General features: G+C 52.9%; 1 protein-coding gene across 1 annotated transcript in view; it reads right to left on the bottom strand.

Moving 5' to 3' along the window:
• The window catches only part of TBC1D16 (TBC1 domain family member 16), a 76954-nt gene that overhangs the window by 11847 nt on the left and 39019 nt on the right, over nucleotides 1–26088 (bottom strand). The window lies entirely within an intron of this gene.

Raw genomic sequence — 26088 nt, 5'->3', positions numbered from 1 at the left:
ACAGAAGAAAAACCCGAGGCCCAGAGAGGTTAAGCAATTTGCCCATGGTCACACAGCTAGCAGGTGGTAGAGCTGAGGTTAAAACCCACTTTGGAGCCCATGTTCTCAACAGCATAGTTTACAGTGTCTAAGTCTGCAGTTCAGCAATAAAACCCCATTTTATTCTGCTTTTTAAAAAAGTCACGAATTTGTTGCATTCTTGATTGCAAAATATCCTACTCCATTGACTCAGCCACACCACAGATGACATCCTGTGTCTTGAGTGACGTTTAGAGACGCCTGCTACGTAAAATCAGATTGACAGCAAGAGTCATCTCTGGACCCCCACCCGGGCACCCCGCGGAGACTGGGCGGCACGGGCCTCACCCCGCTTCCTGTCTGAGCTCGGAACGGGCGGTCAGACGCGGTTACCCCAGAGGCGGCCAGGGTCTCTAAGGGAAGCGCCTTTGGGTGTTGTGAGCTCCCTCCTTCTCAGCTTGGAACGTCCTGCAAGAGAAGCCCGGCCTGTTTAGACCCCGTTGCTGCTTCCGGAACGTACCGGGCCTGCCCGAGGCCGCCCGTGAGCCGGGTCCTTCCACAGCCGGGGCCGCTGGGGCTCTCAGAGGAAACACGACAGCAGACGGGCAGGTGGGCCGACCACCCGAGCCACCGAGCCACGCGGCAAACCGGGCTCCAAACCAGGGCCCATGTCCCAGGTCTTCCCCGTGGGCGCTGACGGCGCTGCCCCGTGACATCGCTGCTCGCAAAACAAGGCACGCGCAGGTCTGCGCACGGCCCCGCCACCCCGCCGACGCCGCCTTTCACATCCGCTCGCCCAACAGCGGGGTGCAGTGGCCGGGGCGCCTGTACCCCACTGGTCTCCCGCCAGCACAGCCTGACCCCAGACCTCCCAGCATTCTGTGTCCCGCTCACCCTATGGGCAGGCCGAGGTCTCCGGAAACCAGATAGAAGACAGAGACTCGCTGGGGCAGAGTCTCAGACGGGAGGCCCCCGCCCGCTGCTGTGGCCCCCGGGTGTTGGGGGGAAACAGCCACTTTCAAACCTGGGGAGTCCTGGAGAGAGGGCCCCCCCCCACCTCCCCCAGCAACTGGCCTCCGGGCAGAAGTCTGCTTAAACCCTCTCCCGGCTCCTCAGGGGCAAATTATTTGCATTAACTTATTGATTCACTTATTAATTCAAGACACTGTGCTTGGGAGCCACAGCTGGGTTTCCAGGGGTTCAAACTGGAGGCAGGTTGAGGGAGGCTTCATCTCTGTTTATCTGGGGCTCCTCGTAGCAGACTCCGCCCCGTGTGGTCCAGCAGGATCCCCGTCGGGACCCCATCTGGACCCCGTCTGATCCCCGTCGGGACTGGCTGCCATGGGTTGGGCGGCATCTTTCTCCACCCCAGCGCCCGGCACTGGCTTGGCACGGAGCACACAGCCATTTCACACTTGTGCCTGCAATGACCAGGCACAATGTCTGGGAATTTTGAAGTCATAGAAAAAAAATATTTTTTTTTGAGACAGAGTCTCACTGTTGCCCGGGCTGGAGTGCCGTGGCGTCAGTCTAGCTCACAGCAACCTCAGACTCCTGGGCTCAAGCGATCCTCCTGCCTCAGCCTCCCGGGTAGCTGGGACTACAGGCATTCGCCACCATGCCTGACTAATTTTTTATATATATATTTTTAGTTGTCAAGCTAATTTCTTTCTTTTTTTTTTTTTTTTAGTAGAGACGGGGTCTCACTCTTGCTCAGGCTGGTTTCAAACTCCTGACCTTGAGCGATGCTCCTGCCTCGGCCTCCCAGAGTGCTAGGATCACAGGCGTGAGCCACTGGGCAGGGCCAGAAAAAATTTTTTTAAAGGAAATAAACCCTGGGGAAAATGGAAATACATACAGTTTTCAATTTTTGATTCTCTTTGAATACGGGTAAAGCAATTTGGTTTTGAGAATATTCATAGATGCTACAAATAATTTGGCTTATTTATAAAATTATTATGCGTGATGCATTAGAATTAAAAGGATGGGTTATTCAGGCAATAACTCCCAAGACGCTATTGAGTTAAAAATGTCTTATGGATAGAAATAGATGATGTTCAACTTTAGGAAACGTAGCATTTCTTCGTCTCTGCCATTCGCTGAGGATCACCAACATGCAAAAGCAGAAATGAAAAGGAGAAGTCGGCACCATCACAGCAAAACGGAAAATCAGTTCTTTCTTCCCCAGCATGGTAAACTAGGCAATGTCAGAAACAGCTGTGGATGGAAAATGGCCTCCGGTGCTTTGCAGCTTGTCTTATCAAGGGCGGCGTCTGTGTCCCCAGCCCTGAATCTGGGTGGCCCCGGCTTTGACCAATAGACTGTGGCACAGGGGTGTCCGGTGAGCGCCCGAGCCTGGGCCTCGGAAGCCTGGCAGTTGCTGCCCCCCCCCCACCCCCCTGCCGGCACAGAGTTGGCAAGAAAGATGTGATGGTGAGAGACACGCAGCTGCCAGGCAGCACGGGAGCCCCCGCACCCGAGAACAGGGACTGCCTCGGACCCTCCACCCCAGTGCGGTCTCTGGATGGCGCACCCACCTGAGTCCACCCCGGAGAGCCCAGCAAGACAGCCCGGCCCGGCGTGTCCAAACTGTCCAACCTCGAGAAGGAAAAGGCTGTTTGCAGTTGCTAAGTTCGGGGAGGTTTGTTACACGGATAACCGATGACACACGGCGGCGTCTATTTTCAGAGAAGCTTGAGCAGGAGGAAGACGAAACCATCAAACACTGAGTTGTGGTTCTCACGTCCAAGGGACACTGGGCCCGGGCCTTAACGTTATTTAAAATATCCGAACCTCTAAGTTCGCTCTTTGCTTTTCTTCGCCCCGAGCCCGTTTTGTCGGCTGAACAAAAAGTCGATGGCAAGCCAGCTGTGGGTCCCAAGCACAGTGTCTTGAATTAATGAATCAATCGATTAATTAATGCAAATAATTTGCCCCTGAGGAGCCGGGAGAGGGTTTAAGCAGACTTCTGCCCGGAGGCCAGTTGCTGGCTGGGGAGGCGTGGGGGGCCCCCTCTCTCCAGGACTGCCCAGGTTGGAAAGCGGCTGTTTCGCCCCCTCCCCCGGATCACGGCAGCAGGCAGGGTGGCCTCCTGTCTGAGTCTCTGCCCCAGCAGGTCTCCGTCTTCTATCTGGTTTCCGGAAACCTCGGCCTTCCGCGTAGGGTGAGCAGGACGGTGTGCCGGGGCGTGTGTTAGGCGTGGCGGTAAGAAGGATGGGGAGGGAGGGGCCTGCAAACAACGGCACCCCCAAGCGGCCCCCATCAGTGCCCAAACTTGGAAGCCCTTTTCAAGACAGATGCCGTTTGGTAAGGAACGGATAAGTAAATCTACATAACCGTGGTACGCCCAAGCAAGGGAGTATTGTTCATCGCCGAAACACAAACAGGAGCTGCCGGGCCGCGGGAAGACAGGGAGGAGCTTAAATTAAGCATATCACCGAGCGGAAGAAGCCAGTCTGAAAGGCCACATGCAGCGTGACCCCAACTCCGTGACGCTCAGGAAAAGGCAAAGCTGTAGGGACAGGGAGAAGATCGGTGGCTGCCAGGGGTTTGGGGGAGGCAGGGGGAACAGGGGGAGCACTGAGTGTGTTTAGGACAGTGAGGCCACCCTGTGTGACTCTAGGGTGCTGGACACCTGTCATCATACCCTTGTCCAGAACTACAGGACGCATGGCACCGAGAGCGGGCCCTACCGCAGCCTACAGACTGTGGGTGACAACGACGGGCGCTGTAGGTTCACAGAGGGTGACAAATGTCCCTCTCTGGTGGGGAATGCTGATGACAGGGGAGGCTGTGCCGTGTGGGGGCCGGGGGTGCCCAAACTCTGTACCTTCCCCTCGATTTTGCTGCAAACCTAGCACTACTCCAAATAACAAAGTCTGGTTTTTTTTTTAATGAACAAAATGAAATAAGCCAAGGAACAAACTGGGATATATATATATATATAAATAAAATAAAGATTGATACTTTTAATATGTAGAAAAACAGGTAAGTCTAAAAGAAAAAATAATAAATGCCCAACAGAAAATTGGCAAAGGAAAAGAAAAGACAATTTAGTGGATGATAAATACAAGTAACCAATAACATTTTCATGTCCAGAGTAGTGAGATAAATTCAAATGGAAATAAGATAGCTTTTGAGGAGAGGGGGAGCCAGGGACTTATGAAATTGGCAGCAATTAAAAAAATTATAAAATCCAATGCAGGCAAGGATTTGGGGAAACAGACACTCACACACGGCTTGGTGGAGGGGTGGGTATGAACTGGCAAAGTTTCTCTGACTGGCAGTTTGGGACCAGGATGCAAAAGGCTTAAAAATGTTTATCCATTTTTCACTCCTTACTTTAGTTTCTAGGAATTAATCCTAAGGAAATAGCTGGAGGTGCCCCCCAAAATACATACATGTATAGATGCAGAAAAAAGCACTTGACAAAAATCCAGTTCTCATTTATGATAAAAACTGTCTGCAAACTAGGAATAGAAGGGACCCTCCCTCCTCAAACTGATACCTACAAATATTCTGCAGTCGGCGTGGTACCTAATAGTAAAAGCCTCAACTGTTTCCCCCCAAGACCAGGAACAAGATAAAGACTCTGCTCTCACCACTTCTAGTCATTGCTGGCAGGAGGCCCTCCTCACCCCAGCTGCATACGACAAGAAAAGGAAGGAGAAGGCCTAAAGATTGGAAAAGAATAAAACTGTTCCTATTTGCAGATGACACAATTGTTTATGTGAATAAAAACTCATGGAAGTGACAAAACAACTATTAGAAATAATAAATGAATTTAGCAAAATTGTAGGATAAAAGGTTAATATAAAAAAAGTTAATACAGAAAAATTAATTGTAACCTTAAACACTAACACGCTAGCAATGCACAATTGGAAAATGAAATAAACATTCAATTTATAGTAGCAAAAAAATAAACCCCAAACCCCACATAAACTAATTAGGAATAAGTCTAACAAAAGACATTTAAGACCTGTACAGTGAAAACCACAAAAGATTGCCAAGAGAAATCAAAGGCCTAAATAAACAGAGCTACACCAAGCCCATGGATTAAAATAGTCACCACTGTTAAGATGGAAATCTTGCCAAACTGATCTATAAATGCAACACAATCCCAGTCAAAATTCCAGCAGGAATTTTTGTTAGAAATTGACAAGTTGGCTCTAAAATTTTGAGCTGGCACAACCAGAACAGTTATTAAAAAAAAAAAGAACAAAGTTCAAGGACTTATGGGACGTTGAGACTCATAAAGCTAGTTTGGTATCAGTGAAAAGATAAATGTGATAAAATAGACAAATAATCAATAGAACACAATAGAAAATCCAGAAATAGACAAATATGATCCACTGATTATTGACAAAAGGGCAAAAGCAATTCAATGGAAAAAGGATGGCTTTTCTCCGAATGATGTTGGATCAACTGAGTATCTGCACGAAAAAAGTTAATATCAACCCTTTCCTCATGTCATACCCAAAATTAACTCAAAATGGATCACAGGCAGATGTGAAACTTAAAGCTATGAAACTTCTAGAAGAATCCTTCACAGAAAACCTCTGCGACCTTGTGATAGGCCCAGATTTCTTAGGTAGAACACAAAAACTCAGAAACTGAAAAAGAAATAAGAAATTGGAAAATTAAAGACATTATTTTGTTCACAATACTCCATTAGAGGAAACAAAAACGCGCAAGTCACAGCCTGGGAGAAAATATTCACAAACATGTATTTAAAAAAGAACTTGTATCCAGAGTATGTATAAGAAACTCTTAGAATGCAATGGTTTTGGCTGGGCAAGGTGGTGCACACCTGTAACCCCAGTGATGTGGGAGGATGGCTTGAGCCCAGGAGTTTGAGGGCAACATGGCAAGACCCTGTTTCTAAATATATATCTATATCATATATATATATATCCAATATACATATATATCCATATATATATCCATATATATATCTCCTATATATATATATATCCAATAGTACTGTTAGACAAAGTTTTCTTCAATACAAAACCAAGTCAACTGCCATGAAGTGAGTCTGTAAAAACAACAACAACAACAACAACAACAAAACCAAGTCATTACCATGAAAGAAAAAAAGAAAATAAATTAGGCGTCGGTAAAATGAAAAACTCCTGCTCTTGGAGGGACATCCTTAAGAAAACAAAAGACAAGCCACAGGCTGGGAAAAGATATTCGCAAAACAGACACCTGATAAAGGATCTGTACACAGAATATGTAAAGAATCCTCAAAACTCAGCAATAAGAAAACACCACAATTTAAAAAGAGGCGAAACGTTTGAACACTTGGCCAAAGAAGACCCCCCGGGCGGCGAACACGCCCGGGAGGAGGCGCTCGGCACGATCCGTCGCCGGAGAAACACAAACGGGAACCTCAGCGCGCGGTCGGGAAACACGGTGCGACAGGCCGCGCACCTAAGAGCGACTGCGGACCGCCACTGCGCGGTGCTGGCCGGGTGCCCAGCCACGGGAGCCACCAAACCCGCTGCTGCCACGGCGCAGGAAAGAGCCGCTTTGGAACCCGGTCTGGCCGTGTCTCATAAAGCCAGACAGGCACTTACCGGTGACTCAGCGCTCCCCTCCTGGGTCTTTACCCAAGACTCCATGTGTGAACTAAGCTGATGGCGGTCTTAGTCACGATGGCAAAGCCAGAAATGGACACCTTTCAACTGGTGAAGGAAGGAACAAACAGCGGCACCTGCTGCAAAAGGTTCACGCTATTTGGCAATGAAAAGGAGGGAACTGGCCGGGCGCGGCGGCTCACGCCTGCAATCCTAGCACTCTGGGAGGCCGAGGCGGGAGGATCGCTTGAGGTCAGGAGTTTGAGATGAGCCTGAGCAAGAGCGAGACCCCGTCTCTACTATAAATAGAAAGAAATTAATTGGCCAACTAAAAATATATAGAAAAAATTAGCCGGGCATGGTGGCGCATGCCTGTGGTCCCAGCTACTCGGGAGGCTGAGGCAGGAGGATCTTTTGAGCCCAGGAGTTTGAGGTTGCTGTGAGCTAGGCTGATGCCACGGCACTCACTCTAGCCTGGGCAACAGAGCGAGACTCTGTCAAAAAAGAAAAGAGAAGAGAAGAGAAGAGAGAAGGAGAAGGAGAAGGAGAAAGAGAAAGAGGAGAAAAGAGGAAATTGCGTATACACACAACATGGGTGGATAGCGAATACATCATGTTAAGTGAAAGAATCCAGACCCAAAAGGCCACGTGAAAAAATAGCATCCTTAGTAATCAAGGAAACGCAAATTAAAACCACAACGAGATACTCCCAGACACCTGCTGGAATGGCTAAAAGACCGAGATCACACCAGGTGTTGGTGAGGACATGGGGGACCGGAGCTCTCTTACACGGCCGGTGGGAATGCAATATGGTACAGCCACTGCGGAAAACAGCTTAGCGATTTCTTAAAAATTAAACAAATACCTGCCATATGATCCAGTTATCCCACTCCCAGGTATTTACCAAGAGAAATGAAAATATGTCCACTTGCAAAGTCTTGGATGCAAACATTCACAGTAGCTTTATTTGAAACAGGTAAGAACTGAAAACGACACACTCTGTATTCATGGCTAAAAGTAGAAACAAACTGTGACGCGCACACACACCGCAACACTGCCCAGCAACGAGGAACGAACCATCGACACAGACAACGGGAGGCTATATCGCAAAATTGTGTCGAGTAAAAGCAGCAAGGCAAAAAAGAGCACATACTGTATGGTTCCATTTATATAAAATTCTAGACAAGGCAAACTCATCTATAGTGACAGGAAGCAGATCAGTCATTTTTTTTTTACTTTTTCCAAATTTTATTGTGTTGAAATACAGCTAACATCAAATTTACCATCTTAATCATTTTCAAGTGTGCAGCTCGGTGGTATTAAATGCATCTTCATGACACTGTGCAACTACCACCGCCTTCCATTTCCAGAACTTTCCATCCTGCAAAACTAAAGCTCTGCACATATTAAACACCAAGTCCCCGTTGCCATTCCCCACCCCCGGCCCCAGGCGACCGCCCGTCTGCGGTCTGTCTCCACGAATCTGGCTACTCTATATATGTGGACTCACACAGTGTCTGTCTTTCTGTTCCTGGCTTATTTCCTCAGCATGGCGTCCTCAACCTTCATCCGTGTTGCAGCGTGTGTCAGAACTGCCTCCCTCTGTGAGGCCAAGTAACGTCGATCGTATAGACGGACCACGTTTTGTTCCCCCGCTCATCTGTCGATAGGCACCGGGACGTTTCCGTGCTTTAGCCATCCTGAACAACGCCGCTACGAACACGGGTCTACACACATCGCTTTGTGTCCCTGCTTCCGATTCCTTTGAGTATAGACCCACAAGTGGAATTGCTGGATCATCTGGTGACTCTGTCTTTAATGTTCTGAGGAACGACCAGACTGTTTCCACAGTCTGGGATCTACTGGGATGCCCCACTTCACGTCCCACGGCAGGCCTCAGGGTTCCGGTTTCGCCACATTCTCCCGACACTTATTTTCTGCTTTTCGATAGTGGCCATCCTAGTGGGTGGGAGGTGGCCTTCCTTACAGTCCTGATTTGCATATTCCTAAGGATTAGGGGCACCGGGCACCTGTGCATGCAAGTATGGGCCATGTATACGCCTTCTTTGGAGAAATGCCTTTCCAAATTCTTTGACCATTTTTGAATTGGATTATTTGGGTTTTTTTGTTGCTGAGTTTTAGGAGTTTTCTATGTATTCTGGGTATTAATCCTTTATTAGATGCATGATTTGCAAATATCTTCTCGCATTCTGCGGTTTGCCTTTATATCCTGTCGATAGCGTGTTCTTTTTTCTTCTTTTTTTTATTTCAGCATATTATGGGAGTATAAATGTTAAGGTTACATATATTGCCCATGCCCCCCACCTCGAGTCAGAGCTTCAAGCATGACCATCCCCCAAACGTTGCACATCTCACTCGTTGTGTTTGTATATACCCCCCCTCCTCCCCCTCCCACCTGCCTGACGCCTGATAAATGTTTTTCCTATATGTCCACTTAGGTGTTGATCCATTAATACCAATTTGCTGGTGAGTACATGTGGTGCTTGTTTTTCCATTCTTGAGATACTTCACTTACTAGAATGGGTTCCAGCTCTATCCAGGAAAATACAAGATGCGCTATACCACCACTGTTTCTTAAAGCTGAGTGGTATTCCATGATATACATATACCACATTTTATTAATCCACTCATGAATTGATGGGCACTTGGGTTGTTTCCACAACTTTGCAATTGTGAATTGTGCTACTATAAACATTCGAGTGCAGGTGGCTTTTTCATAAAGTGACTTTTGATCTTTTGGGTAGATGCCCAGTAGTGGAATTGCTGGATCAAATGGTAGATCTACTTGTATCGCTTTAAGGTATCTCCATATTGCTTTCCACAGAGGTTGAACTGGTTTGCAGTCCCACCAGCAGTGTAGGAGTGTTCCTCTTTCTCCACATCCACGCCAACATTTATTGTTTGGGAACTTTTTGATAAAGGCCATTCTCACTGGAGTTAAGTGATATCTCATTGTGGTTTTGATTTGCATTTCCCTGATGATTAGAGATGTTGAGCATTTTTTCATATGTTTGCTGGCCATTATTCTGTCTTCTTTTAAGAAGTTTCTGTTCATGTCCTTTGCCCATTTTTTCATAGGGTTGTTTAATTTTTTCTTGCTGATTTTCCTGAGTTCTAAATAGATTCTAGTTATCAGCCCTTTATCAGATGTGTAGCTTGCAAAAATTTTCTCCCATTCTGTGGGTTGTCTGTTTGCTCTCTTGACAGTTTCTTTGGCTGTGCAGAAGCTTTTTAATTTGATCAGGTCCCATTTGTTTATTTTTGTTGCTGCTGTGACTGCCTTTGGGGTCTTCTTCATAAACTCTTTGCCTAGGCCAATGTCTAGAAGAGTATTTCCAATGTTTTCCTCTAGAATTCTAATAGTTGCACTCCTAACATTCAAGTCTGTTATCCAGCGTGAGTTGATTTTTGTGAGAGGTGAAAGGTGTGGTTGATTTTTGTGAGAGGTGAAAGGTGTGGTTGATTTTTGTGAGAGGTGAAAGGTTTCAGTCTTCTACAAGTGGCTTCGATAGCGTGTTCTGATGCACAACATTTTAAAATGTTCATAAGATCTAATTTGTTTATTCTTTTATTGCCTGTGTTATTGGTGTCACATCCAAGAATCATTGCCGAATTGCAGATAAGCCATTTTGGGGGCAGGGGCTGGAGGGAGGGATAGGTAACAAAGGGACACACATGTAGGGGTGACATCTGTGTCCATTATCTTGACTGTGGTGATGATCTCATGGGTGTATGTTACATACATCAAAACCGATCAAATTGAACGCTTTAAACATGAGAAGCAGGCCGGGCTCGGTGGCTCACGCCTATAATCCTAGCACTCTGGGAGGCCGAGGTGGGCGGATTGCTCGAGGTCAGGAGTTTGAAACCAGCCTGAGCAAGAGTGAGACACTGTTTCTACTATAAATAGAAAGAAATTAATTGGCCAACTAATATATATATGGAAAAAATTAGCCGGGCATGGTGGTGCATGCCTGTAGTCCCAGCTACTCGGGAGGCTGAGGCAGGAGGATCGCTTGAGCCCAGGAGTTTGTTTGAGGTTGCTGTGAGCTAGGCTGACGCCATGGCACTCACTCTAGCCTGGGCAACAAAGCGAGACTTTGTCTCAAAAAAAAAAAAAAAGAAGTATATTGTACAACATTTATACCTCAATACATTTGTTAAAAAAAAAAAACAAACCCACCAATAGTCAGCTCAGTATTATTGCTACATTTTCAACCATGGAGAATATTTTAATATATTTCGGTAGATTCATATAATTAATAATACCACTAAGTGATTATAAAGTATTTTATAAAAATATTTAATGGCCAAAGAAAATGCTCAATGCGATTATGCTGAATGAGGAAAGACACAAACCTATATGAAAAATATCAATATAGTTTTTCTATAACACACATTTATAGGTATTTCGTATTTACATAAATTCATTGCAGGAGTAGAAAATGATGCTAACATCATAATGATCCTCTCTAGGTGGTACGATTATAGTTTGTTTTCATCTTGTTCTTTAGTTTTTCAAATTTTCCGAAAGGAATAATACATCATTTTGATAATCAGGAATAATGAGCTAATCTTCTATGCTCATTTTTTTAAAAAAGAAGTCTGCATTTCTTATATTATTAAAGCAGTAAGGAGAGTTCAGAGAAGTAGAGGGCGGGTGAGGCATAAATGACAGCTCATCGCCATGGCTACCACTTAGTGGCCGTGGCGGCTCTGGGCCAGGAGCTCCGCCTGCTGCTCTCCGTGGCTCCGAGGGGGATAAAATCAACCCCACTTTATAGCTAAGGAGGCTGAGGCTAGAACACCGCCCCAGGTTTCACAGCCGGCCAGAGACAGGGAAGGGACAGACAGCCGGCTGTGGCTGACCCCTTTGGCAGATGACTTCCAGAGACAACGGTGACAACTACTGGGAAAGAACACACCCAATTCTAAAAAAACCAAAGTTTCTCAAAGGATCCCCCTGAGACCATGTCAGCTTCTCCCCTCTTCCCCACCGTGCTGGTCTGAAACCGTCCGTGGGCAGGTCCTGCCGAGAGTCCGGCTCCCACCCCAGCCCGGCACCGTCCCCTCCACAGCTGCCCTTCGCTCCTGTCCTCCTGCCCCGCGAGGGGTCTCCTGGGGCTGCCGCAAAACCACTGCCACAACTGCGTGGCTGACAACAACAGGAAAGTGTCCCCCCGCCGTTCCGAAGACCAGAAGTCTGAAACGGCGGTGTTGGGCAGGGCCACACTCCCTCTGGAAGTCTAAGGGAGATGCCTGTCCCCGTCCCCGACCCCGGCGATCTGTGGCCTGCCTGGACTTGCAGCTGCGTCCGATCTCTGCTCCCATCACCACGTGGCCGTCTGTGGACCTCTGAGAGTCTATTTTCTCATGAGGACAACACCATTCACTGCATTAGGCCCACCCCAATCCAGAGTGACCTCATCTTAACTAATTATTAAAAATCTGCAAAGACCTTATTTCCAGGTTCCAAGTGGACGTGAACTTGGAAGGACACTGTCCAACCCCTTAACATGCCCCCACTATATCACAGGCAAACTTGGCCGATGGCTTCCTCTCCGTGTCCCATAGCCTCCTCTCTCCCTGCTCAACCTGCATTGCCCTCTCTCTCTCTCTCTCTCTCCATTCCCCTCAATCTTTGCACTCTCCCAGGCCCAGCTGAACCACCACATCCCCCACGCCGCTTCCCTTTGATCCTCAGACACTAAGCAGAGTGTCTGAGACACGTAGCAGCTCCAGTACACGCTGACTTTTCTTTATCTCTTGGCAAATCTTCAGAAATCTATGAGTCATCTTTGTGTTTCACTTTCGACTTTGTATGAAAGTCACTTGCTGATGCCAAAACCAGACAAAGACATCACCACAAAATAAAACTTCAGACCCTTATGAAATCCCTTTTCAATAGATACAAAAATCCTCAACAAAATACTAGCAAACGGAATCCAGCAGCATATAGAAAGAACCGTACACCGTAACCAAGTGGGATTTATCCCAGGAACGCAAGATCGGTTCAGTGTATGAAGATCCATCAATGTAATATACTAGATCAATAAAATAAGGGACAAAAACCACATGATCATCTCAAATAGATGCAGAAAGACATTTGACAACTCCGATATCATTTCATGATATAAACAACCACCAGACTAAAAATAGAAAGAAACTTCCTCAATCTGATAAAGGGCATCTATGAAAAACCAGCAGCTATGAAAAATCCCCAGGTTCAATGGTGAAAGACTGAAGCTTCCCCCATGAGATCAGAAACAATTCAAGGACTTTTACCACTTACCGCTTCCATTCCACACTGTACTGGAGGCTCTACCCAGGGCAGTTCGGCAAGATAAAGAAATGAAAGCCATCCAGAAGGATAACAAAGAAGAAAAGCTATCTCTGTTAGCAGACAACATGATTTAGCAGATAGAATACCCTCAGGAATAGAAACCCCCACACAAAATATCTACTGAAACTAACAAATGAATTCAGTAAGATTGCAGGATATAAGATCAATATACAAAAATTAATTGTATTTTTATACACTAGCAATGCACAATCCAAAAGCGAAATTAAAGAAAAACAATTCCATTGACAATACACACACACACACACACACACACACACACACACACACACACAAGACGTATGAGACTTTTGCACTTAAAACTACAAAACATCGTTGAAAACAATTAAAGGCCCAATAAATGGAAAGACATCCCATGTTCATGGATTGGAAGCCTTATTGTTAAAATGGCAATACTCCCCAAATTGATATATAGATTCAACATGATCTTTATCAAAATCCCAGCTGCCTTTTTGGTATAATTTATTGGCAAGCTGATCGTAAAATTCATATGGAAATGCAAAGGACCCAGGATAGCCAAAGCAATGAGTGAAAAAGAAGAATGAAGTTGGAGGCTCACACTTCCTAATTTCAAAACTTACTGCAGAGCTACTATAACAATCAATGAGGTACAGGCATAAGGATAGACACACTGATCAATGGAACAGAATCGAGAGTCCAGAAACAAACCCACACAATCTATGGCCAGTTGTTTCCAACAAGAGTGCCAAAACAAATCGGTGGGAAGAGAATATTCTTTTCACCAAGCGGTATCGGGAAGACTGGATATCCGCGTGGGAAAGAACACAGTTAGACCTTAACCTCACACCATCTGCAAAAATGAACTCAAAACTGATCAAAGACTTAAGTGCAAGCACTAAAACCATAAAACTCTTAGGGGAAAACATAGGCATAAATCTTTATAACCTTGAATTCAACTATGTTTTCCTTGATATGACATCAAAAGCACAAGCAGCCAAAGGTAAAAATAGATTTAATCTGACTTCAGAAAAACGAAACACTCCCGTGCCTCGAAAAACATAATCAAGAAAGTGAAAAGACAACCTCCAGTATTGGGGAAAAAAACATTTGCAAGTCATCTACCTGGCAAGGGACTAGTACCTAGAATATATATATTTTTAAAAATCCCTTTAAAAGAATAAAAAAATGCACAAGGGGTCTGAATAGACATTTCTCCAATGTACATATATAAATAGCCGATAAGCGCGTGGAAATGAGCTCCACACCATTAGTCACTGGGGAAATGCAATCAAAACCTCAACGAGATGCCGCTCCGTGCCCACGCGGATGGCGGTAATGAAAAGGTGGACAAGATGCGTGCTGCTGAGGGCGCAGAGAAACCGGAACCCTTGCGCACGGCTGGCGGGGACATAACACGGAGCAGCAGCTACGGGAAACGGTTTGGCAGCTCCTCGAAAATTAAACATAGAGTTAACATGTGTGACCAGACAATTCCCTTCCTAGGTATGTATCCAAGAAAACGGAACACACATGTCCCCATAAAAACTCGCACGCAAATGTTCAGAGAGAGGCATTATTCATAATACCCCAAAAGGGGAGGCGGACACAAACGCCCATCCACGGGTGACTGGAGAAACACAACGCGGTGCACGTAGAGAACGGAGCATTGTTCAGCGATGAAAAGTAGTTAAGTTACAACCCAGTTCAGTTGTGACGACGCTATGCTCAGCGAGGGACGCCAGCCGCAAAAGGCCCCACGCTGTGTGACCCATTCACAAGAAACATCTAGAACAGGCAAACTCGGAGAGCACGCAGGTCAGTGGTCGCCAGGGGCTGGGGGCGGGAGGGATGCGGCTGTAACTGCTAAGGAGTGTGGCGTTTCCTTCTGGAGTGGTGAGAATGATCTAGCATTAGACAGTGACGACGGTCACACGACGTCAGGAGCGTACTAAATAAATGCCCCTGCCCCTGCACCGTGCACTTCACAAGGGGGACTTTCATGGCGGGTGAATTATCTCGATAAAAAGTCACCCTGGGCCGGGCGCGGTGGCTCACGCCTGTGATCCTAGCACCCTGGGAGGCCCAGGCGGGCAGATTGCTTGAGGTCAGGAGTTCGAAACCAGCCTGAGCAAGAGCGAGACCCCATCTCTACTATATATAGAAGGAAATTAATTGGCCAACTAATATATATATATATATAAAAAAGCTGGGCATGGTGGCACATGCCTGTAGATCCAGCTACTCGGGAGGCTGAGGCAGGAGGATCGCTTGAGTCCAGGAGTCTGAGGTTGCTGTGAGCTGGGCTGACGCCACGGCACTCACTCTAGCCCAGGCAACAAAGCGAGACTCTGTCTCAAAAAAAAAAAGTCACCGTGCACCCATTCTCTCTGGTCCGATCCATCTTGTCCATCTCTTAGCAAAAGTCCTTGCACACATATCTGTTAATTCAACAAAACATTCCAAGTGTCCCCCTGCCCTGTGGACAACCGTGCAGAGCTTCATTCTGGTGGGGACAAGGCAGCACACGCACGGACATACCCGTGTCATGGGGGCCTCAGGGCCCTGAGCACGGGGTGGGAGGCAGAGGGGGTCTCGGGGAGCCTCGGTGGGGCCTGCAGGGTGGGAAGTGCCAGCGAAGAGCCTGGGGGATATAAGGCACGAAGCCAGCTGGGCACGTGAGAAAAAGCCCCGGCCGCTATGTCTGTTCTATCGCGAGCACGGCACCGCCCTGGAAACACGGCTCGGTCTGCTCTGACGCTGCTGGTCTGCCTCTCCTCCTGGTGAGCGATCGTGCAAATAACTTCACGGGAATATACACGCTCCCTTTGTTTCTTAGTTGCTTAACATTTGCAAGCAATGATCGAATCCATTTTTGTGGTTAAAAAATTAAAAACACGCTGGAGTGTGCAGAATTAGCGCTGGAAGCCCCGTCCCGGGCTCTCCCCGTCCCCCTGGGAAGTCACTGTCGTCGGTAGTTGGGTGACTCTTACGTGTTCACACGTGTGGCCCGCGGCTCTGGCAGGGACAGCGCCCGTGCCGGGCAGCCTGGGGGCCACGCACAGGCCACACAGGCCGGGAGCTGGGGCTGGTGGGAAGCTCTGTCCACGCTCGCCACCCACGGGGACCGCCACGAGGGGTCTGTGGTCCAGGTTCGGAAATGTGGCAAGAGGATGGAGGTGGCGGCCACCCTGCTTTCGAAGTGACTGTGTGGCCGTCTCCCCGTCGAGATGCTGCCGGAGCCTTGGTTTTCCATCTCTGAGCTGGGCTGGGGCCTCGGCACCTCACCCCAGTCCCGCCCCCTCGCCCGCCCGCCCTCTCCAGGTAAGGCAGCCCCGGGAGGACGCCATCTGCCCGTCACTGTGTCACCGGCCTTGGCCCACGGGCAGCAGGTGCAGGAGACGCCAACGGCTCACCTCTTCACTCGCAGGGCCACAAGGACCGGCCAGGCCGCGCGGCCTTCCCCACCCCTCCGGCAGGCTTCGGATTTCTGGACAGCAAGCTTGGTTTTGGTTTGGCTTCTTGCCTTCAGATTTGGTGGACCTGACGTCAGGAAAGCCAGTCTTTGGGGTTCAAGGAAGAGCCAGCCACACCTGCTCCCCTGTGACCCACCTGGACGGACACGCCGGGCGTTGCGCAGCCCAGCCCTGGCCGGCGGGCGTTTCTGCCGCGGCGGGCCCTGCCGCGCTCGGCCCCAGCTGGCCGCGAGGTTTCTTGGAACCTTTGCCTCCTACTTAAAAGGGCGCTCCGAGCCAACCAGGTGTTCTCTAAGCCTGGCTGTGAAGATTCCTTGATCAGTTAGACACAAAGCTTGCTCAAAAGAATGAGACCTGGAGCCCCCGGAATGTCCTCTGAAGCCCCTCCCCCTACATCCCCCCCACCCCGCCCTGATTTTGCAAGATCAGTGCATGACAAAAGTCCTGCATGGGTGAGGGTGGGGTGGGGGTGTCGGGCATTAGGAGAGGCGACACCCACAACAGGGCCCCCCTGGAGCGGGAGGACACACATCACTCTCTACCCAGGTCTGCCACCGACCACTCGCAGCTTCAGGTCCCCACCAACCCGCCGAAGCTTGCCGCCGGCCGCCCACCAACCCGCCCCTGGGGCACCGAGCACGATGCAACTCCGGGCGACGCCTGCGTCTTCCCACGGCTGTGGCGCAGGAGCCCCACGTCCGAAAGGCCCCTGGGGCCGGTTTTGGGGCCACTTTGGGCCACTTTGCTGGTGCCGAGGCCTGGCAGAGCCTCCGGGTCTCAGGATGGCAGGGCCTTGGCAGGGGGCTCCCTAGGCCACGTGCACAGACCACCCTGCACCCGCATGAACCCTGCTGGTCGGCAGGCGAGGCCACCAGCCGGGTGTGGGGGCACCAGGAAGTAGTGACGGCCCTGGGCGCTTCCAAGTCTGTTTCGTCCCTGGGAGGCTGAGGGATCCACACACCGGTCGCCTTGTGATCCGGACGTTATTAACTGTAGCCTGTCCAGGCAAGGCCGAGAGCAAGGACGGGCTGTTAACAAAGGAGGAACCAAGGCTGGGCGCGGTGGCTCACGCCTGTAATCCCAGCACTCTGGGAGGCCGAGGTGGGTGGATCATTTGAGCTCAGGAGTTCGAGACCAGCCTGAGCAAGAGCGAGACCCCATCTCTACTAAAAATAGAAAGGAATTAACTGGCCAACTAAAATATATAGAAAAAATTAGCCGGGCATGGTGGCGCATGCCTGTAGTCCCAGCTACTCGGGAGGCTGAGGCAGGAGGATCGCTTGAGCCCAGGAGTCTGAGGTTGCTGTGAGCGAGGCTGATGCCACGGCACTCTAGCCTGGGCAACAGAGTGAGACTCTGTCTCAAAAAATGAAATAAAATAAAGTGTAGCTATCAGACCGACATAAATACGCCCAACTGATTTTGCACTGTGGCAGGGGCCGCACGGAGCTCGGGGGTTGGAGATTTTGCTGACATCTCTGTCATCGGAGTGCCCCACTCCACTCTGCCGCCTCCTGGCCTGTCCCCTCCCGGTTCACACGGCCGGAGTGGGGGTGCCGCAGGGACACGAGATGTGACAGTCTCTACCTGCTGGTGAGCCGCTGTGGTGACTTGGAACGAAAGTCCAGGGACCCTCTGTTGGGAATCAAATCCAGCATGCGACCCAAGCATTTTTGCTGCCCACGAGTTCACTGTCAATGTCCCACCCACCACAACGTTCCGCCTTGCCTGGGGGCATCTCACCCCTTCCCCCAACAGAAAGAGCCCCCCGTTCCACGCTCAAAGCCGTCCTGAGGCCCCATCTCCTCCACGCCCCTAAGTGAAGAGAGGGGAAGACACACGGACCCCCCCAATCATGGGGAACACGATGCGTCAGCCACACAATTACAACGCCGGGGAGAGGAAGAGGATGGCACCAGAAGGGATTAGCGGGCAGCAGCGGCCTCCACCTGCGGGCCTCTGACCCCACAGAGAGGGCGACCGCCTTCCCCGATGCCACCCCCGGCCCCATCCCTTTCCCGGGCTCTCTGGGCTCCCCGATGTCCTCACAGCCACCAGGGGGTCGGAGTCCCGCTCTCTGCTCCTGAATTTCTCTGTGAAAGAAACGCTGACTCGGCCGCTGGACTCTAGATCTCTGAGACCCCATCAGGCTCCAAAGCCCCGGCAGTTTCCAAACTGCACACTAGGCTAAGCGTTCCCCGAGGGGCCGAAGCCCGTCTGGCACGATTAGCATCTCACTCACTCGTGCAGTGCGCTGGACCCCCCAGCTCCCACCGCCGGGCTGGACCCCCTGCCACCCAGCTGGACCCCCCACTGCCAGGCTGGACCCCCCACCGCCGGGCTGGACCCCCTGCCACCCAGCTGGATCCCCCACCGCCGGGCTGGACCCCCTGCTACCCAGCTGGACCCCCCACTGCCGGGTTGGACCCCCTGCCACCCGGCTGGACCCCCCACTGCCAGGCTGGACCCCCTGCCACCCGGCTGGACCCCCACTGCCGGGCTGGACCCCCCACCGCCGGGCTGGACCCCCCACCGCCGGGCTGGACCCCCTGCCACCCAGCTGGACCCCCCACTGCCAGGCTGGACCCCCCACTGCCAGGCTGGACCCCCCACCGCCGGGCTGGACCCCTTGCCACCCGGCTGGACCCCCCACTGCCAGGCTGGACCCCCTGCCACCTGGCTGGACCCCCCACCACTGGGCTGGACCCCCAGCTCCCACCGCCACGGAGGCCTCACGGTCCTCGCTCACACAGGATGACGAGGGATGTCGCTGCCGGAGCGGCGGCCAGAGCAATAAACCGTGGCCACGGTGGCGACTTCCGCAGCGGGGGCGGGGCCCTCAGTGCTGGGAGTCCCACGGGGACATGGTCCCACTGGGCTGGAGATGCCACTTCTGACGGGAGCGGAAATGGAAAGCCGTCAGACCAGAGGTGGCCGATGTCTGTCGCCACAGCCCCTGGAACCCCGCCCTGAGGTCGAGCTTCGGAGTGTCACCTCTGGGCACCGGACACAGTCGGGCTCTGCCGGCCAGAGGGATTTGAGAGTCACGAGGCAGAACAATGGGGACAACCCCCAGCTCCTGGCACGGCATCGCTCTGCCGGGGCCGGGCGGGCAGCACTGGGGCCGGCGCTGAACCCCCAGAGCCGCGGGCGCGGTGAGCTCGGGCGGGGTCCTCAGGAAAGGTGTGGATGCCGGGCAGGCTCGAGCGGGCACCGTGTTTACCACCAGCGTAGTTTGGGAGGAGACAGCCAGGCCCAGCCTCTCCTGCTTCCTCCACCAGCCCGTGGGGGTCGGGGGTGGCGGGTCGGGGCGTGACGGCCTCCCAGGAGCCCACGGCAGGTAGGAGGGGAGGATGCACCTGTCCTTTGGGTGCTATTTTTATTTTCACTTCTGCTTAGTCAAGCGGAGTGATTGCATCAGATCTCCCAGGAAAATGAATTAAAAAAATCCACTCAACAAATGCGACCGCCGTCCTGAGTTTCCGAGTTTCCGTGTGCATTTATAACTGTTACACGGCGGACACGCCACGGACACGTGACACCGTGCTGGGCTCTTTCCGCTTAACGTCATTACACGGTGTCATTCATTACGGGCTGGAGACTGCGATGGCAGCAGCCATTTGTTTTCCCTTCTCCCTTAAGGCATCTGCAAATCTGCTCGGAGGCAAAGGGACGCGGGTACGTCTAATAAATAAAGCAAAATAATTAATAGCGCCGGCAGCCTGGAGACCACTCCCAGCCGCTCCCGCCCGGGCTCCTGAGGACCAGCTGTTCCGTCCCACCCCCTCCCGGGTCCTCCCTGGATCTCGCGCCAACTCGCAGACGGTGGCAGCGGCCCTCCCCAGCCCGACGGGAGGGACAGTGCGGTGAGCACTCTTCCCCCGGATTCCAGAGGGAGCCAACGTGGGTGAGCAAAGAAGGTGACTCTAAACCAACGTGCTCTCATTGGCATCAGGTGCTCAGCCCTTCTGGTCACAGGCACACCTGAGAAATTTCTAGAAAAAAACGAAGGGCCACACAGGTTCTGGCAGGAGCCGGTCCCTCCCCAGGCTGCGCGGGCCCCACCCTGGAGCCGGGCAGAGAACACACCTGGTGTGTGTGTGTGGGAGGCGGGGCACACCCCCCATACGTCCAGCAGGGGGAGGGGGAACTCGGAGGTCCCCTAGTGTCACCAATCATGTGGCCCTTTCTAAATGAAACGGTGACACCGCCGTACCCGACGCCAGCACAGTTCTGGGGGAAGACGGGGAGGGCCAGCGGGCAGGAGACGGGTGGGACCGGCCACTGCAAATGCCCCCGGGCGTGAACATGTTCCCACGCCGTCTCGGTGGGACCAGACATTCAAGCGTCATCCAAGCACTCTGTGGGGACAGGCAGAAGCTCTCGCTGCTTCTCACGGGCCCGGGTTAACGAGTGCCACAAAGAGGCCTTGTGCGGTTTTCTGCAAAGACGCCCCGGGCCCTGCCACCAGCCCCGAAGGAAGTGGCTCCGTGACCCGCTGGGCTCCAAATCACACGGGCCTCGCCAGGAGCAGGCAGGGACCCGGCCTCCTCTTCACGCCCCCAGACACGCGCCCCTGGTGGGTGGAGCTCGGAGAGCGGCTCAGAAGCCCTGGCAGGTGTCTTTGCTGACGGGAGTCTGGGTCGGGGCTCTGCTGGCCAGCGCTTGGGGCTCGCAGGACCACGACCCTCCTGCGATTCCCGAATGGGTCTGTGATGGTCAAACACAGGGCGCTGCAGGCTCGCCGGGGTCTGCCCCGGCACCTGCCCGTCCCCAGGCCTCTGGGCCCCTCGTCCCTGGCCTGGAGAAGCAGCTCCCTATTCCCAGATGCAGCCGAGAGGCTCCCCGGGCCTCCTGTGCCTCCCCACACGCCCCTCCGCTCTGCAGAAACCGAGTAATCACCACCCGGGCCGGTGGTTTCCCAGCTTTCCCATGACGTTCCCCTAGGCAATTTAAAAACGGAATGAATACTAGTAATAATTTGACTAAATTTAGGTGTCCCCCTGAGGCACCTGATTAAATTTCATGAACTCTTGTCAGGCTTTCAGCCCAAATTCCCCTTCTCTGTCGGCTTCATGGTGACCAGCATATAGGGTCAGCGAATTCCACCGCACGGGCTGGCACTTTGCTTCCCGGGGTGACAGGACAATAGGAAGAGGCTCCCGGGGAACGAGCAGTGGGAGTTTGGGGTGCTGTGTCATGGGTCAGGGAAACCAGGGTTTGTCCAGAAAAAGAGCCTGTGGTCATAGAACCCCAAAGCCCCTTAAAGGACCCCGAAGATCATCAGGCCTGGTGCATTCACTTCCCTAACGAGGACACTGAGGCACAGGGGGTGAAGGAACCAGCTAAGAGACACGGCTGGTGGGGGGGGATGGGGAGAAGCCAGAACCTCCCAGATTGGGAGCCACTGGGCTTTGTGACACCCCAGGAGGCTCTGTCCCACCTTTCGGCCAGTCTGGGTTCAGCTGAACCACCTCTGGGAGCCCCAACAGCAGAGACGACCTGACCTGACCGGCTCCTCCAAGCACACCTCCTAAGGTCCTCGGAGTGCACACCCGGGACTGCTCGAATCCGTGCCTGTCCCCAACACCAACAGTCCCTGCAGCTGCAAGCGGGGCCCGGAGCTGGCCCTGAGCCGCTGGGACCCAGGCTGGAGCTGGTGTCCGTGACCCGGGCTCCGGGAGGTCCCAGGGGAACTGAGGTTGTTCTCTGATGCTCCCAACCCCAAACTGCAAGTCACAGCGATGACAATCACCTGCACCCTTTGGCAGGGCCGTGGCCGAGCATTGATACTCATTTAAACTCCATCCACACGCTTGACATCAAGAAACCGAACTTTTTACACACCGCCTCACGGCATGAGCGTTGTAAGAATAGAATCGGCTTCAAACCCCTTTCCTCCCTGTCCTTGTTCTCCAGCCCCGGCCTTGGCGTCCGGCGCGGCCACGGCGCCCCCCGGCCAGGCCCCGCCCGGGCCCGAGCATCCAGTGCACACCAGGGTTGGGACCCTGGCTGACGACGTGCTCAGAGCAAAAGGGCCATTTGCCAGCCGGGGGAGGGTGGCCCCTGGAAGGCGGCTCCCCTGGGTGCTGCGGCCGCCTTGGTCAGTCCTGGGGGAGGCTCTGCCCCAACCTCCGTGCCGGGCCTCCGCCGGCAGCTGCACTTGCACAGAGCCGGCGCAGGGCGGAGGCGTGAGGTTGACAACGCCCCGGTTAGCGGCCTGCAGGGAGGGGCTGCACGGCGGAGGCCCTGGGTGTCCCCAGCGGGTTAGCGCCTTCCTTCCTTCACACCCATGTCGCAGAAGACGCCGAGTGAACACGCAGGCAGAAATCTGCTCGAAACCTATCAATTACAGAGAAATGCAAACGAACGTGATTTTTAACCCGCCCTACCGCAGCCCTGTATTTTCTAAGGGGTGGAAACCCGTGCTGGGAGGTGTGCAGTCAGACGGGCACCCTCCGCCAGCAGCGGGGCACCCGCCCTCTGAGCACCCACTGGCTCTTCTCTAAGCGCAAAAGGAATGTGCTCATTGCCACAGAAGCAACACGCCAAGTGTGTGAAGGGAAACAGCCTGCCCTTTCGCTAGCCTCGGCCCAGCCTCAAACCTGCTCCTCTGGGGCAGCGCCGGGGCGTTCTGTGTGTGTGCACACGCTCACACACGCGTGCACACACGCTCACACATACACACATGCTCACATGTACACTCACACACGCTCACATGCACACATTCACACACATGCACACATGCTCACACATTCACACGTACACACTCACACACGCTCACATGTATGTGCACACATGCTCACACACGCACACATGCACACACTCACACACATGCACACACGTACACACGCTCACATGCACGTGCACATATGCACACACGCTCACACATACATGCTCGCACATGCTCATACACACACATGCACACACGCTCACACGTACACACACTCACACGTACATACACACACTCACACACACACTTACACACACTCGCACGGACGCGCACACGAGAAAGCAAAAATGAGGCCCCGCTGTCAGTGCTGTGTCAGCCTGGACTGCCCAGGGCATCTGTCCCAGCAGGCCAGGGTCGGCCGTGGCTCCCCCTAAGGGCTGCTTCAGGCTCCGTGTGTTTCTTTAAACCGTCCCTACAGAGAAAGACTTGGGACGTGACTGATTTCATTTCTTCGTGAGATAAATAACATTGCACTGAACGTCTCCGCGTGTGCGTGTGCGTGTTCCCACATTCATGCCTCCTCTTTTGTCTTTTCCCTACTTTCCAAAATTTCCTTAGGGAGCAAGTGTTACTTTTATCACTAAAAATGAAAAACTCTCCAAAACATGGGAAATATCAAAAGAAAAAAAAAAAAAAAAAAGCAAAGCCCACCTTCCGTGAAATGATAAATTATGCCACGCAACCAACCCACAGGACCAACAGGGAAATCAAACAAGTAGGTCAAAGACCACACCTAAGTCAGCTCCAGGATCCTAACAGAAAATAACAGCAGGCCCTAATGCCGCCCCACCCGGCTCCCGTCTGAGAGGGGGGCCCAGCTTCCTCCTGGCCACCAAGCCACCCTCTGGCTTCAGACCCGGCCCCTCGCCGGGGCTCCACACAGGACCACACCCGGGGCTCTTCTTGCACAGCCCCGGAGCCCAGGAGCCCGCGATCGAGGGGCCAGCAGGGCTGAGCTCCCTCCGAGGCCCCAGGGGAGGGTCCTCCTGCCTCCACTGGCTCTGGTGGTCACCCTGACCCTTGGCTGAGCCTGAGCCCGCAGGTGCACTGCGCCCACCTCTGCCTCCGTGTTCAGGTGTCTCCTCCTGGTGGCATGTGTCGTTTTCTGTCTTTCAAGAACACTCCTTGGATGCAGGGCCCACCCTAATCGGGGATGACCTCATCTTGCTCCTTGCCTGCAAAGACCCTATTTCCAAATAAGGTCACGTTCTGAGGTTCTGGGCGGACGTGAGTTCAGGGGTGGGGGAGCTGCCCAACCCACTAGACACCGTTCCCAGCCACTGAAGACACATTCAATGACGTTTTGGACAGGGAAGCCCCACCACACGTGTGCAAGGCAGGAAGGCCACTCCGAGGCCAGGCAGGTGACGGCGGCCTGGCCGTCACTCTCGGGGCCCACAGCTGCTGGTAACGTGGCTCAGCCCGGCCCGTGCACCCTTCGCCCCGCCAGGGAGCCCCGCCCCCGCCCGAGACCTGGCGCTGGGTCCAAACCGGGGGTCAAGGCGCCTGCGGGCCACGCCACCCCCGTCCTTGTCGCCGCCATTTCTCGTGGATCTCCATTTGCTTTCCAAACGTGCATTTCCCATCATAAACTGCGCTAAACGCTATTTAGTAGCTAATTAGCTTTCCTGGCGAAGACCTCTCTAATTGCGCGCTCCCCCCCCTCCGCCGGGCCCTCGGGGACGCCGAGCTGTCCTAGGGCATTTGTTCCGCGGGTTCCTACCTCTCAGGCGCAACTCCGAGGCTGACGACAAACTGCCAATCACGGCTGCGGAGGTCAGGGGGGACCAAATTAGGAGCCCTCCCCCACCGCCAAACCTGCCTGGCGAAGCTTCATTTCAATAAGAAAGCAAAAAGGCTATGAAAAATAATTTTTCCCACCGAAACTCTCCGCCGGGCGGCAGAGGGGACGCCGGACCCCGCGCTTCGGCAGGGCCGATCTCTGCTTTGAAGCCTTCTAAGGGGACTCTGTGTTTTGGCTGCTCTGGCACCTGCCGTCCGTCAGACGGAGAGATAATCAGGAAATAAAGGCTTTTGATTAGCGCTCGCATAAATCACCGCGGTGCCAATCACCTCCAGGTCCCCGAGCTCGGGAGGCGGCAGAGGCGTGTGGGGTCCCCGTCCACATGCCGGCCACATGCTGGCCGACAGCCAGCCCGCGCCCGTCTCGGACTTCGTATTTTAGGAAGGTGTAGAAATGCACACACACAGTCCACACCACGGGTCCACGTCCACTGCGTGGATGCAAGGTGGTCCTGGCGAAGTCCAACCCAGGCAGCTCGGACTCACAGAGCTCAGGAGCAGACTCTTCAGCGAGCCCCACTCTGGGGACGTTTCCAGAGCACCCCCGCCTGCCGGCCAGCAGCTACATCTCCCTGATGTTCCATCAGAAAAGACAAAAGAGACCACAGCCGCCGCCCCGTGCCAAAGCCCGGCCAGGGTTCTGTCTGCCCCGACGAGGTGACCTGCGCCCACGACACCCGAGGTCCTCGCCTCCCACTGAAGGGTAGGGCCAATGGGCTTCACCTTGGAAGCCGCCACTCGGGTTGGGTTTCCCATTCCCTGGGACGGTCTCAGCAAGCCCGAGCCCCTAAGCGCCGCGGCTGAGCCTCCGCGGGGTGACGCCCTGGGTCAGGCCAGCGGGAAGGCCTGGCTGGAAGAGAAGCCCGAAGCCAGCCCGGTGCAGGTGTCGGCGGCCGGCTGGGGCATTTGCCGTGGCCCCTGGCAGGAGCTGGGCCCTGAGGTCCGCTGGGCCCTCTCGTCCTGGGGTCTAGGCTGCCGTGGACCCGTCTCCCCTCCGCAGGGGCCTGGGAGCGACTCCACCTGGGAAGTATTTTGTCCCCAAGGAGAGACCCCGAACGTGAGGTGGGGACCTGGCACCTCCACGGAGGGCCACGGAAGGCCAGCACCGGGCTGTGTCCAGTGTCGCTGTCCACGGCA

Source organism: Microcebus murinus, chromosome 18, assembly GCF_040939455.1.
Source record: "Microcebus murinus isolate Inina chromosome 18, M.murinus_Inina_mat1.0, whole genome shotgun sequence".
Taxonomy (NCBI): domain Eukaryota; kingdom Metazoa; phylum Chordata; class Mammalia; order Primates; family Cheirogaleidae; genus Microcebus; species Microcebus murinus.
Note: the sequence above shows the minus strand (reverse complement) of the source record. Positions and strands in the feature narration are given on the sequence as shown.